The sequence below is a fragment of the Scatophagus argus genome, chromosome 22 (genome assembly GCF_020382885.2).
Source record: "Scatophagus argus isolate fScaArg1 chromosome 22, fScaArg1.pri, whole genome shotgun sequence".
Taxonomy (NCBI): domain Eukaryota; kingdom Metazoa; phylum Chordata; class Actinopteri; family Scatophagidae; genus Scatophagus; species Scatophagus argus.
The window spans coordinates 4,131,018-4,144,830 of NC_058514.1; the positions used below are offsets into that span (position 1 = coordinate 4,131,018).

The 13,813-nt window shown below is 41.5% G+C and overlaps 1 protein-coding gene across 9 annotated transcripts in view; it reads left to right on the forward strand.

The window, feature by feature from the left end:
- The window catches only part of syt1a (synaptotagmin Ia), a 155,753-nt gene that overhangs the window by 60,197 nt on the left and 81,743 nt on the right, over positions 1-13,813 (forward strand). For all 9 annotated transcript variants that reach the window (XM_046379673.1, XM_046379674.1, XM_046379672.1 and 6 more), the window contains one exon: positions 8,442-8,507. The gene's annotated coding sequence lies outside the window, so the exon portion shown is untranslated. The remainder of the gene's footprint in view (positions 1-8,441; positions 8,508-13,813) is intronic.

Sequence of the window (13,813 nt, forward strand, 5' to 3'; positions counted from 1 at the left end):
TGTAAAGAGCTGTTATTGTATGAAGGCACATGAAATGTCTTACATCAAGGCATATGAAATTGTATGTAGGTTTGCTGTCAGGTGTTTTCTACCCAGAAATTATTGTTAACATCATGACTCACGCTGTACTGACACACAGAAAAGTGAAAGATGCTCTTACGACGAAGGTGGTAAAGATTACACCTCATAAGTTTTGAAAAATGTCAGGAAGAAAAAAAAAGGACAAATAGCATTTTATCTGAAGCACCAAATGGATTTAACCACGTATGTTCTCATAATACTCACACATTGTACTACTACAAGTAGCTTGCATTACACAGGTGCTTCTGGCTCTTTTGCTGCTGTCACCATGGACACGACCCCCCTCTGGCCTAGATTAGTTTGCCTGCACTTCCGAGCACATAAACATGAACACAGTTCATACACTGCTGAACAGAAAGCGTGCACACCTGTTCTCGTGATGTGATTTATATGCTGCTGCAATAAACCTGAGGCGGGTGGATACATGATCTCTTCAGACATCACATAAGGTACTGTGTTACAGCCTAGTGGGCAAAGGGGCTCGCACTCTGCAAGGTTATTCAGACATTATGTACACTGCACACGAAGGTCAGGAGCACCTTTCATCCAATTCCAACGTAAAACGCTTCACGTTAAAAGAGTGAAACAAATTGAAATGAATTAAGGTTACGCTAGAATATTTTTGATAATCATAGGGTTGTGTTTTGCACATTGTTTGCTTCCTTATCTGTAAGAGAAATCCCTCAGTTGAGTTCATAAGCGCCACCACTTTATGTAGAGAATAAGATCAGCTTGATACCCTGAGTTTTGATGAAAATATACCTAATTTCTGTGAGGAAAATGGTCAAGGATTTCAAATATGCTGTTGAGTTATTTCCATTTTGAAGAAGTAGACTGACTTTTATTGGCCCTAAATTGCATGTTTCACTTCCAGCTTGTGCTGTGCGATGCATACAAATCGTCAGTAGAGCTGAGGCATTGAAAGCCTTTTTATGGGTCATTGTGTGTAGGCACATTCCTTTAATCTCCTGTTGTGTCATGTGAGCTTTTTCTGTATTCTGAGAAGGCAGCTGATTATCTTGCATGAAGTGTTGGGGGTCTTGTTTTTCCTAGATCTCTATAACCAGCTCCATTCTCTCTTTTATGATACATCCACCTTCCTTAAACATACACTGACTGTTTAGGGTCCCTGGGCGTTGTGTGATGCCTCGGGCATGTGTATGAATTACAATGATCTCACCTCAGGTAGCTGCATGGATATTGCCTCCAGCAGATAGATAAACCATTGAGGGGAAAATGACAGAGAATGAGATAGAAATCAGCCATCCTTAGTCAAGATGGAGCCCTCTCTCAAATGGCGGTCTGCCAACCAAGCGCACAGCTATCTCTCTTGCTTCAGCAATTGCACTGCAGGCGAGACACATGTTGACATCCATCATGACCATATGTGACCTAAACTGCTCTATTCTGTGAACAGGCGTTTACGTAGAGTGAGTAATACAGATGTAGAAACATAATAAACATTGCTTGTCCAAGCATTGGCCTGTATATCAACATGTTCTAACCACATGGGAGTGTTCACTGGGTTGAGAAACAGGATTGTTATATGGAATTGCAGTGCTGATTAACTGTTGCCCCACCAGACTCCAACCTTTTGTTTTGTTGTGTGGAGGATTTTTAAAAAACAAAAAACAGGCAGTTGTGAAACTGCATCATGCTTGTCTTCTTGGAAAACACTTTTAGCCCTTTCCCTTTAGTTCCACTGATTTTCCAATTGTAAGTAATTTATTTCAAGAAACAATGCATGCAGTATTCATTTGCAACATCTTTCAATCCTTTTTCTTGGCATGTTTGGTTAAAACTAGGCAACTTTTACATATTGTCTCGATACAAATGATGACAGGACCAAAACCCAGCAGTGAATTTATCCTATTAATAAGTATTACAAGTATCTGTGTAGCCAAAGTCTGATGCATCCTCCTCTGTGCCATTGAACTCTGTTGTGCTCTGCACTGTGACATTTCCGTGATCATGGATACCATACGCTTTATTCTGAGTCAGTCCAACAGAACACCTTTCTGCTGCTCTGAGTACGTCTCCAACAAATGCAGTATTTCTCCTCCTCCGGTCTGAGTAACATTTACTGAGGGTTCAGCTGTTTGGGGAAATTACTGTATATTTGCGACCGTTTTTAAAGACTTTCGTTTTCAGTGTGAGTCAGTAGACTTGGCACCGCAAGATGATGTAAGATGATCATATTGGATTTGCTGACAATAAGAAAAGTCCAGCCCTAAGGTCGCTGTGAAAAACTACTTTTCACCACATTACGTGAAAACGATATTCCTGCGCTGGAGGAAAACATTTGCAGTGAATGCAGTCAGCTATATTGGCAGTTTAATGTCTTTCAGAAGATATTTATAAGTGCCATGTGTTTTAAACGAGCAGAATCCCGTAGGAGACGGGGTTGGCTGGGTCAAAGCCTTATTTAGCTTGCACACAGAGAACTGTGGCAGGTCATTTTAGAAAACATAATAAAAATAAATAATGTGATAAGTGAGACAAAAAAGAATTTAGAAGTTGCCCTTCAGCAACATGAAAAGCTGCAGCGATTTGAGGAGGAGGACAAGGAGGTTTACAGAAACTCTGAATCAGAGTTTTCATTTAATTGCCTTAGATACCTGCTGCATCTCATCTCCAAAGTTTCTGCTCCTCACTGACAGTGAGTCACCCCCAAAGTACCTTGACACAGCGAGTAAACAAGCCTGCCTCTGTTCATCAATGTAATCTTGTTTGTTCAGAGGGCAGTATCTGTACAGGACAGCATGCTGCCACAGGGATAAAGGCCCTCGCTGGAGATATTGTGATCCCTGTTTTCATGCCTTTAAAGGAAACTGGGTGTAGTGGCCTTGCAGCTCGGCATGTGTGCACACAAATCTGCGTGACGTCACCGGAGATTGAAGGGTGACCCACAACGCTGCATCAAAAAAACTGTGGGAGGCACAAGTAAAACTGCAAAATAAAACGATTCAGGCTCTCACAGCTCTGTTGTTGGGATTTGAAATTGCATTTAGCTTCAAAAAACAAAAGGATATAGTTATACAAAGGCTTGCTTGTATTTTACTTACCTTTTTGTAAGATGTAACCCCCTGACTGTTGTAATTTGAAATGACTGCCTCCACATGAGGGGAGTTTACCATTCAAAGTGATCTCTGGGGTTCGCAATTACTCACCCAGTGAGCAGCCATCAGAAGAAGAAAGAGAGAATTGAAACTGTGCCACAACAGAATAACTCCACCAATACCACAGCTGCTGCACAGTCTGCATTTTACCAAGGTGCAGCATATCTCCACCCTACACTTGATTCAAACTCTTTGGTGTGAAGAACTGCGGGCGGGGTGTTGTGAGGGTGGGTTGAAAGTTGGAGTCACATGGGAATCATAAGTGAGTTTTTCTTGCAAAAATAGAACTGTAAAAAAGCTAAAACACAAGCTTCAATCTCAAGTCACAACTTTACGGGGAGTTGTGTTTTTTTTAGTTTCATATTTCCTCCACTCTCAGGTGTCAATCTCTCTGCCCTGTGACATTTATAACTCACTGTCACTCAATATTGTCAGCGAACACAGTGCAGTGCAGAATAAAACCTATTTATGGACAGAAGAACAACATTTCTGGGTTACCGCGAAGGGTGAATGACCACGTATGGCAAATGGACAGCAGGGGGGAAAAAATGAGCAGAAATGCAAGGACAGCATGCTGAGCCTTGAAGTCAGGCGTTAGATTTATTTATTTATTTCACAACATTTAAATTCCTCTGTACAGTCCAGTCCAGGGGACATACGATCTGGAATTATTATATATTATTATTTTGTTTTTGTCAGAATTTAAAGGATGCAGCAAAATAACAGTCACATTAAGCTGATTCCTGCTGACGTACGGCACCCTGGCAGCGAAATTAACCCCTTTGATATCTTCACTGTTTGACCGGTGGAAGTATCTTCTTCAGAGCAGATGGTAAGGCCCCGTGGAGACCTGTGCACACAGAGATTCACCTTATGTAGATGTACTGCACAGTGGAGCACGCTTGTTGTGAGACATGCTGGGGAAACAGTTGCTAAGCACTTCAGTGGCTTTCATTTTGTAGCAGGAGACACATGGTGGTATGTCAAAGCACAAAAGATCCAGCATTGCCCTCCTCACTCATCCACAAAAAGGCTTTCTCATATTGAATATGCTTTTAAACACTTGGCCTCAACGATTTTGAGGCTCCGTTTTTTTTTTCCTTCTTCAGTTTGTTAAAGATAATATGTGCTAATTTTGTGGAGTAGTTAGTCTTTGAATTTAAGCTTGTCTTTGCCTTTTTGCCCCTGTACATCACATTTGGTCATACAAGTCAGTAGGTTCTAGTTTAATGTGGCTAGTTGGTTACTAACTCTGGAGCCTTAGACTGTAGGCTAATAAAGCTTCTAATCATGAGTACAATTACATAATCACAAGTCTTTTGTATTTTAATATGCATCATCTGCTCCCTACATAGCACAGCAATATAATACATTATTCTTAAGCAGTGCATGGTTTAATTATATATAATATGTTTTGGCAGGCAGAAATAGATTTCTGTAAACGAAAACAGACTTTAAGATTTTAAAAAGGTTAATTAAAGGAAAAAAAGACTTTAATGAAAGGTTAATAATAGTGGATTTTTATATGGTTGGTACGCTTGCTTTATTTTTTCTAAATAGCTCCACCTTTCAAGTGTGTTACTGCTGTTTGTAGCCACATTGGCTGCAGTGATGGGGGCCTTTTGTTTAAAGTAGGGGTAAGATATGAAATACAGTCCACAGTAAAGACTCCAACATACTCCATATGCATGGAAGCACGGTTTTACAGAATGCAGCGGCAGCTATTTTAACTTTCATCATAATGACCGTGAACCATGCTGGATGATGTCACACTGCAGGAAAACTTGATCCCGGGTTTGGGTTTTTGAAGGGTTTGTGCCTCATGAGGTTTAACAGCCATCAGACTACAGGTTGGCTGTGTAAAGCCTGCATGAAGATAAACATAACACAAAGCATATTCCGGTGTTTGAAACGACTCCACGTTCAGTGTGGAGAGTGATGCACACATTATTTTTGTTTCTCCACATCATTTATACATCTGCACAAAGCTGACATATCTGGGGCTGTGCTTCCTGCCTCGCTGCTCATCAGAGAGGAGAAACACTCTTTTGATTGACAGGTTAAACTCTTCAAGGTCAGCTTGCTCTACAGCTCACCCTCTCAGTTTAGATTACGGTGGCAATATCTCTCCTGTCGAGTGTCTCCCATCCCCCTCTCAACTGGTTCTCACTCCACAGTCAGATCTAAAGATTGTGTCCTTGCCTTCTCATCATTTTGTTACGTAAGCTGCTGCACAGGTTGTTGAGCATGGAGATTGTGCTGGCATGTTACATTTGCCATATCTGGGATGCTGCGAGGGAAAGGAATGTCATTTATGCTAGTGTTATCAGTAGGTTGGCTTGCAGACCTAGAAACAGGTCAAAGCCATCTGGCTGAAGTGCATATTACATCCTTTAAGTTGGTTTTCATCCAGGATTTTATTCAAATAGTCTGTGCTTAAAGTCAGTAAATGACAGAAACTACCTGGGTGGAATAACATTAGTCTACCAAAGAAATTAGTCAGTTGAACATGTGGACGACTGAGAGGAGAGCTTTAGTCTTATGTATCCAAGGAGATGTAAGAAAACAGAGAGGTGGAGAAATAGTTCCAAACAGAGTGACATTTAGAAGAACTGTTAGCAAGAGTCTCAGTGTTTTGTGCAAGAGTGGTAAAAAACTGATGAGCAGAAGGATTGGAGAAGATAATGTGAAAACACAGCAGGAAACAGGAACTGTGTTCCATGAAGCTGCACAAAAGAACTTGTGCAGATGGCTGCTTAAAGCCACAAAGGCAAATACTGAGTCGCTAGCGACTAATATCGTGATGACATGCTCATTGTGTTCCGATCATTCTGTTTGTTATGCATGCATATTTAGCAGCGCATTCGAAATGATGATGCATCATTGGTTCGTGCGCAAGATTGCGGTGGGACTTCCTGTCACCACAGCCTGCACTTTCCGTATGAGATTTACATGTGAGAGCAGCTGGAAAGTGTGTGAACGTGTTGAGAGCAGCCCATCAGCGCCCGATGGGACACAATAGACAATATGATGTTAAAAGGAAAAGTGAAAAGGGCTGCCATGTGTTAACACCCACTAAAACAAGCACAAGATGTTCCTGTGGTTAGTAACTAAAATTCATTACAAATTCTTTTCAAATGAAAACAAAAAGCTGCCCTTACACACAGATTGTTTTATTACAGTAAATCCTACTGGAATGCCACTGAGTGACAGATATATAGCCTTTTCCTTTATGCTCTACTACATGTTTCACAGTAGTGGGTGTAATTTTCAGCTAACAGTCTGACATGACCGTCTTCGAGCAGTACGAATAAAGAAATGGTACACTAATGTAATGAATCTGAATGTGTTCGAATGTTTCTGCTGTTATGTAAGTGCTGTTTATTTACCTTTTCACTTTTCATTCTAATTCTGTATTCTGATAAGTCACGATGGGTGCATTGAAATGTGAATGAATGCGCTGTCTGCAAATACTTTTCCTTAATACTCCTGCCAAGTGACGGTAATGGCTTTTAATCTTTGCATCAGTTGGCCGGTAAATAGACTTCTCACAGTATGAGGGGGAGAATGGATGGCAAGCATCAGTAGCTGTGCTGCATTCACACAACTACAGTGCAGAAGCTTTGATAGTGTCATCTCCTCCTGTGCTGGCAGATTACTTTCCACAACTAGTTGTAGGTTCTCAGCCAAACATTTTGGAAGATTTTAGTTTGTCTGTCTTTACCCAACAAACTTTAGATTTAGAAATGGAATCTCTTAGAAACATAGACAAGGATATTCATGGTCCCCAGAGGATGATTCAGAATGATCTCGGTACCCTCTCAGCCATTTATCCTAAGCTACCAGCAGGCCATCGTTTTCCCATGGCTTCCTAAACCAGTGGCCGAATTTCTACTGAGTTTGTTGTGGATATGCACAAGCCCAGGAGGATGATCCATGCTGATTCTGGTGTTTTTTTTTTGTTTTAGCATCAGGTTATAATTTACCCATGATGGATAATGGTATTTATGGCTAGTTATCTTAGAAAAACAAAGACTGGATTTACAGTAAATTTGCTACTACTGACCTTTCTTACAGAAGTATAATTTGCACTTATACATAAGAGATCTAATGTGTTGATTTGCTTTGACGTTTATTGAACGCTCCTCAGAGGATGAACCGTTTCGTCGGGTTATTATCCATCAACTTTGTATACAAAATACTTCCTGCATTATAACTAACAGGAATAAAGTTTCACTACATGCTTTATCTGTCTTTCCAAACACAGGATTTATTCTGTGTTATCTTTTTATGCCTTGAGACAGAAAATAATTGTCTCTGATATGTAAATGCATTTAATTGTGCACAGGCTAATACATCTGATAGAGGTTGGCATCATTAGTTGTTTACTGTGCAAACAAAGCGTGAAGATATTTGGTCTTCACTGAGACTGAAAATGAGCAAATTCTCTCAAAGCTGTCAGTCAACTAATCAATTAATTGACTGTTCATTGCAGCATTAAAAGCAGTTAAGTTTAACACAGTTTAAAAAACTTTATTATTATGAGCCTCATGAAGCAAATGGAGGACAGGGGTAATGAGGAGCACCCTGACCCCCACATTCACCAGGACTGTACTGGAAATCTTCCCACACCCCCACAGCAGGCAGCATCTGTCAGGAGATCCCCAGCTGCTCTCCCCACTGGTTTTCCAACACATGGCTGGCCATTCCCTAAATATGACCAATTGTCTGTGAAAACAGCCCACTGATAGTGGATATCTGCCCCCATCATTACTGACATGCACAGATTACTGAGCTGAGCTGAGCTGTTACATGATGTAGATGTAGCCTTGCTTCTGGTTCCAGTTGTTTGAGCCCATTGTGCACGTTCATTATTCTGAGGTTTCAAATACAGGGTAGGTGTGTTGACTTTCTTGTTTACCTGCAGGTTATTCCTTTCAGCATAGTTTTAGAACACAACATGTCACACTTTTCAGTCAACAATTTGGACGTAACAACCTTTACGTCCAAATTGGTTGCATTTGCTCTTTACACATTTTCCTATGTATTTTTATGCTTAGTAGAGCAGATAGGCTGTGAGGTGATGGCTATGAGTTATTCCAGACACAGTTACTTTTTCTCAGGAGCCCCAAGATGTATCTCGGGGACACCTGGAGCTTAACACACTGAACTAACATAAGATAGACTGCTGTTTTTCGTTCATTCGTACAAACATGGTCTTTTCATTTTCATCTTCTCCAGATCTGACTGACTGCTGGCGAGTGCGGAGGAAGCATTTAAAGAGACAAGTGCAGCGTTGAGTTAAAGGTTAGTTTCTGCTCCTTTAAGCCATTTTACTGCACTTTGACGGTGGATATTTTGTTTCTTGTGTTGTATTTCAGGGAGAATTCATGAAGACTTTTATTTAATTGACCATGAAATTATTTTTTTACAAAATTAAGTGATTTAAATGACAGCGTTTAGGGTGCATTAACATGCAGGAATGTATTCTTCTGTGCGAGGATGGAAGATGATCTGTCATAACCTTTGCTGCAAAATCCACTTATTATCTACAGTTACTTTGCTCAGTGTGGAATTACTGAAGCTGCTAAGTTGCATATTTTCCTGCTCTGATTAAAGCTTATTTGACTGGAACATTCTCAGTTCGATCCCAAAGTGTACTGTAAACTTACAAAGAGGTTGATGCTGTGAATATATGAATAGAAAATTAGCAAGTCTGCTTTGACCCTTGAGGACATCGCCGCTGCTCGGAGGACCGATTTGTGGATGCGCCCACTGTTTAGATGCAGTGCATGGAAAACCAGCGAGCTGTCAGTTATGCAGATTGTTCCCTGGCAAGTGTAGCCTTCATGCTATGAAGATGGATTTCTTATGGGTCCGATACATATGGGCTGAATAATGTCTTATTGATTTTAGCCCGTATCAGAGGAGAATAGAATCACACGATGACTGTACACCACATCCACTTGTCATTGTACAGGCTGCGTTATCAGGAGAAAAAGAAAAACAAGATGAATCATGTGTCATCTGGGAATCTGATGGCAACAGTTTCTTCCTGTTGAATACTGAGCACAGAGGAAGACTTTGATGTTTTATATCAACACATTCCCGCATCTTAAAGAGGAATGCAGGTGTTTTTAAACCTCGGCTGTATATTTATCTATTTTGGTGTGTAAATGACTCATGCAGTACATCGTCTCAGCCAGGAGCCGTCACACAACTAAATCTTATGGGGCCAGTCATCATAGTCCACTAAAAAGGCCATTGTTTGCCACTCAGAGGCTGAAATTGTTGCTTCAAGGGTCTAACAACATTGCAGAAAGAGGGGCCTTTTTGTTTAACCAGAAATACAAGGTGCACTCTCAGATCATGTGAGGAGTTGTTGCCTCCTCCGGATTGTTGAAATCAACTAAATATTCAGGCATGGCTGAAATTAAATGGATAAATAAATTCTCTTGGAATGCTAAGATACATCATTGGTACAATTAGCACTCTTCAACAGAGAGCATTAATCAGAAAATACTCATCATGTGTGTAAAGCAAAATTATACAAACTTACTTTGTTAGTGTCTAGTTACACTTTTCTCAGAGTCTTGTAGATTACATGATAGTCAGGCTGCCACAGTTTGATACCTTGAAACAATATTTCCCAGTGTGGCAAAGCAGAGGCTTTATTCCTGCTGACTTTGGCATATGGGTTTTGATATAACCTGGTTGTTTTATTTGTATTTTATCATGGATTTAAACCCGTACAATCCTCCCTGTGCTGTCAAACTCCATCCTCTCACTCCACACTTCTGTGTTAAGGCCTGTATTCAGCCGCCACTGCTGGTTCAGGCAGGGTTCAGTGGCTATTTACTGAGGCATTGTGAGTGATTCTGGCCTTGTTAAATCCTATTTTGTTTTGTGAGCGTGGAGCTCAGCCTCCTCCAGGCTTGTGAAGGTGGAGGACGAAGCCGGTGTGCCGACTGGGGACCCAAAGAGCAGTCCAATTTTTCATCCTTATTGCCCATGACATATCCAAAGTGGCAGAGTGCCGTCCATGGAGAGAGGGAGAGAAAGTGAGAAGCATGCAGCTCAGATGGAGTGAGAGGAGTGTATCTGTACTTCCGCCTTCTGTAGTCCTGAGCAGGGCCCCAATTTTCTTTTTAAAACAATGCAATTCACCAGTGTTCATCAGGGCAGACGAGGTTAAACTAAGAGTCCCAGGGTTCCTGTCTCTCTGCAACTTACTCCGCCTTCGGGCTTGTAGTTTAGCAAGAGAATAAGTGTGGTTTTGAAGCTTACAAACAGAGAATAAAGAGTGTATTAGAGTCCACCTTATTTCATGACACTGGCTAAATGAAGATGCTTCACCCACCCTCTACCCCCATCTTTCACCGTAGCTTTCTACAGGCCTGAGTTTCCATTGCAGAGATCTCATTTTCCCCTGAAGGTGCCTGGGGACTTATTTGTTAAAACCATCTGTCATTTTAATCACATATGTATTGCTTGTGTGTGTGTTTCAGGTGCAAATTTTGTACCATATTTTGATTAAGACAATTCTTTGTATTTATAAAAAAAATCAAGAGTTTGAGTTTAGTTTTTGGTGTGATTACTTCTTGTTTTTCTTTCTCTTGTGGAAATGTGGTTAGAATACACACATTCTCACATGCTAGGTTGAGATTACTATGTTGTGTTTTCTTACACACCTGATCCCAAAGTGATTCTGTTTTGACACATGCAGGCAGTACAGTGGTGGAGGGCCATGAAGGGCACAGACAAGGTGACTTCTGGGGGTGCGGCCAGTAGAGGGTGGGTTTTCCATTGGGGGGGAAGGATGACTTTACAGAGCCTACGTGACTGGGAAGTTGAGAGACTTTCCCTACCTTTTTTTTTTTTTTGCTTTCATTCTCACGCTTGAGATTAAGATCTCTTGTTGTAATTATTGCTGTTTGAAGCAGCCTAATTCTGCCAAGTCGATAGCATCACACCCGCCAGGTGCTATAGAGGGTATCTGGGACCAGCTGTTCATGTCCTCTACATGTTCCACTGGGCTGCAGTGGATAATAATGGCACTGTCATGTGATACATGTCTGTTGATCGACTTGGTCCTGGAGAGCTTCCAGTCATTCTCCTTTCGCTTCCATTTGCTTAACTTAACTTTAAGAACTAGAAAAGATGATGGAAAAAATAAATAAAGGGACAACCCCTGGGTGTCTGCTATTTCTAGCACCTGAAGTACCATAAGGGCATCAATCATCCTTTGCGGTCCCAAGAAACGTATGTCTGGCCACCTTTACCTTCCAAACACAGGTGCATGACAGGCCGCGTCAGTTCTGCCTAATGAGCAATTGTGCTGCGATGTACTTTACTGTCTGTTGTGCAGAACGAGGCGCAGATCCAACCAGACTGCTTTCATCAGCACGCAGACAGAGTACATATCCACCCAAATAACTTTTGTCAAGAAGGCAGCAACACCCAGCTGGAATACAAGGAGTGAGAGAGATCACAGCTGAAAGATGCAGTCCAGCCTAACATGTCTTCACAGCCACAAGCTGTGCCACGAAGCCACAGCCGTCTGCAAAATATGTAGAGCCACCTTCCATAACTATGAATACATAAAATTATTTTCTCCATCTGCTGGGGATCATGCATTTGGTCATGTGTGTGTCTGTGTGTCCATGTATGTATATTTATGTGTACTTCTACTGGAGCTATATATGTCTGTACTTGCAATCAATATTGTTTTATAAGAAGCTTTTATTAGCGTCTAACCATCATTTTGAAGATAATGAGTATTTCACAGATGATTTTGCAGACTCATAGATTTTATGAATGTTATTTAAATGAGTAAGTAATACAGAAATACTGAGTTTGCATTCATGACCTGCTGAGGTTTGTAAAGCACAGTGTGTGAGTGGTTTATATTTACTTTTCATGTGCCAGAGAATAAATCAGCTGGACACTGCTCAACACTCCCAGCATACAATTTATTTCACAGGAGGACCAGCCAGAAAGTTTTTGCCTGAGTAACTTACATGACTTCAGACACTATCATCTGTTGCCTTGGTTGGTCATCAGTAAAACTGTGGGCATTTGATAAGGGAGAGGTTGCCTTCATATGAAAGCTCAAGTGGTTAAATTGAATTAAAACAGGCGCGGCATTTCAGTGAGTTTACCGTCCCTGGTGAAGAATGTAGATCTGTGATTGCGTGTGTGTAGGTGCCTGCGTGTGTTAGAGCCCACATTCATATGTCAGCGTTCATTTGTGTTTGCACGGGCGGCTGTGCAGCACGTAGGTAGGTTTGCACTGTTATCTACTCGCTGCAGCTTATGGATCTATTGAGCTCATAGTGGTGCAGCTTAATGTTGGGTGACTGTTGCACTGCACAAGTCGAGAAATGAATGGCTGAATTTAAAATAACAGTTGCTGACAAATCCGAAGAATTAGTGGCATCAAGTTGAATTTAGCGCCTAGCTTAATGGGGCTTCTAGTGGATAAATTGTATTAAAGTATCGTGTTGGACATTGCTTTTTCGTAATAGCGTAGTTGGGGACTTTACAAGTGAATGTAAGATTTCATTTCTGCCTGGGAGTTGTTGTTGGCGTGCTTATATGTCAGTTTGAGCAGAAGAGCGAGTGCTGTTGAGTGGTGGATCGTGACTTTCCTTCCTGTGTGGGAGCTGCTGCTACTCCCACGCATCTTTCTGTCTCTCTTTTCGCTCTCTATCCAAATCCACTGGTCTTTAACCTCAGCTCATTTCTCACTTAAGCTCTAATCCACTCCATGTCACAACTATCCATAAAAGAAATTAGCCATGTAAGCTTGTCGTTCCCCCAGTCAGAAAAGGTCTTTTCAGTCGTGCGTTGAACCACAAATCACACCACTTGCAAACTGCAGTGCTTTCAGTAAACGTCTGTGATAGTGTGAGCTTACAGTCATGCTAACAACATGCTGTAACATAGTACATCCCTTCTCGCCCCGAGAATTCACACAGAGATGTCATTTTGTACATGTGTAATAAGAACTGCAACAATGTGCAAAAGCGTCATTTTTTTCTTACGATGCCGTGTGGTTTTAGTGATTCAGAAAACATAGAACACTTACATCTTCACACTGATGCATAATGCATGTCGTACCCTTTCAGGTTTTCAATTTCTGAGCTAAAAATGTGTCTCAGCGATGACTAGACTGCACACCAAATGCTGCTTTCCCATAACAGTTCTAAATAAATTTAGCATATTCTGAAATTTCCACTCTCACTGACCTTGGAGGCTGTGTGTGGCTGGGCAGTAACGGGGTTGCTAAGGTAATTTAATTACCAGGCCCTCCACGGGCAAGGGTAATTACTGCTCTCCAAATCCCCACTAATCCCCCTTCTGAGTCCCCTACACAGACTCGGCCTGGGGCACTCGGAACAGGCAGCGCTGACTCCTCGATCCCGTCCCAGAGAGGGGACCCTCCAATAAAACAAACAAAAAAATAAAAAACACATTCTGGCTGCACAAAGATGCTCCCTGGTGGCTTGATTTGTGTGTGATGTGTATGCTTCATGCTGTACTGTGTTAGCTTGCACTCCCGTAGCGCACAGGGCGGCGGCCATCATTCCTGTCACGTTGCTTCTCCCCTC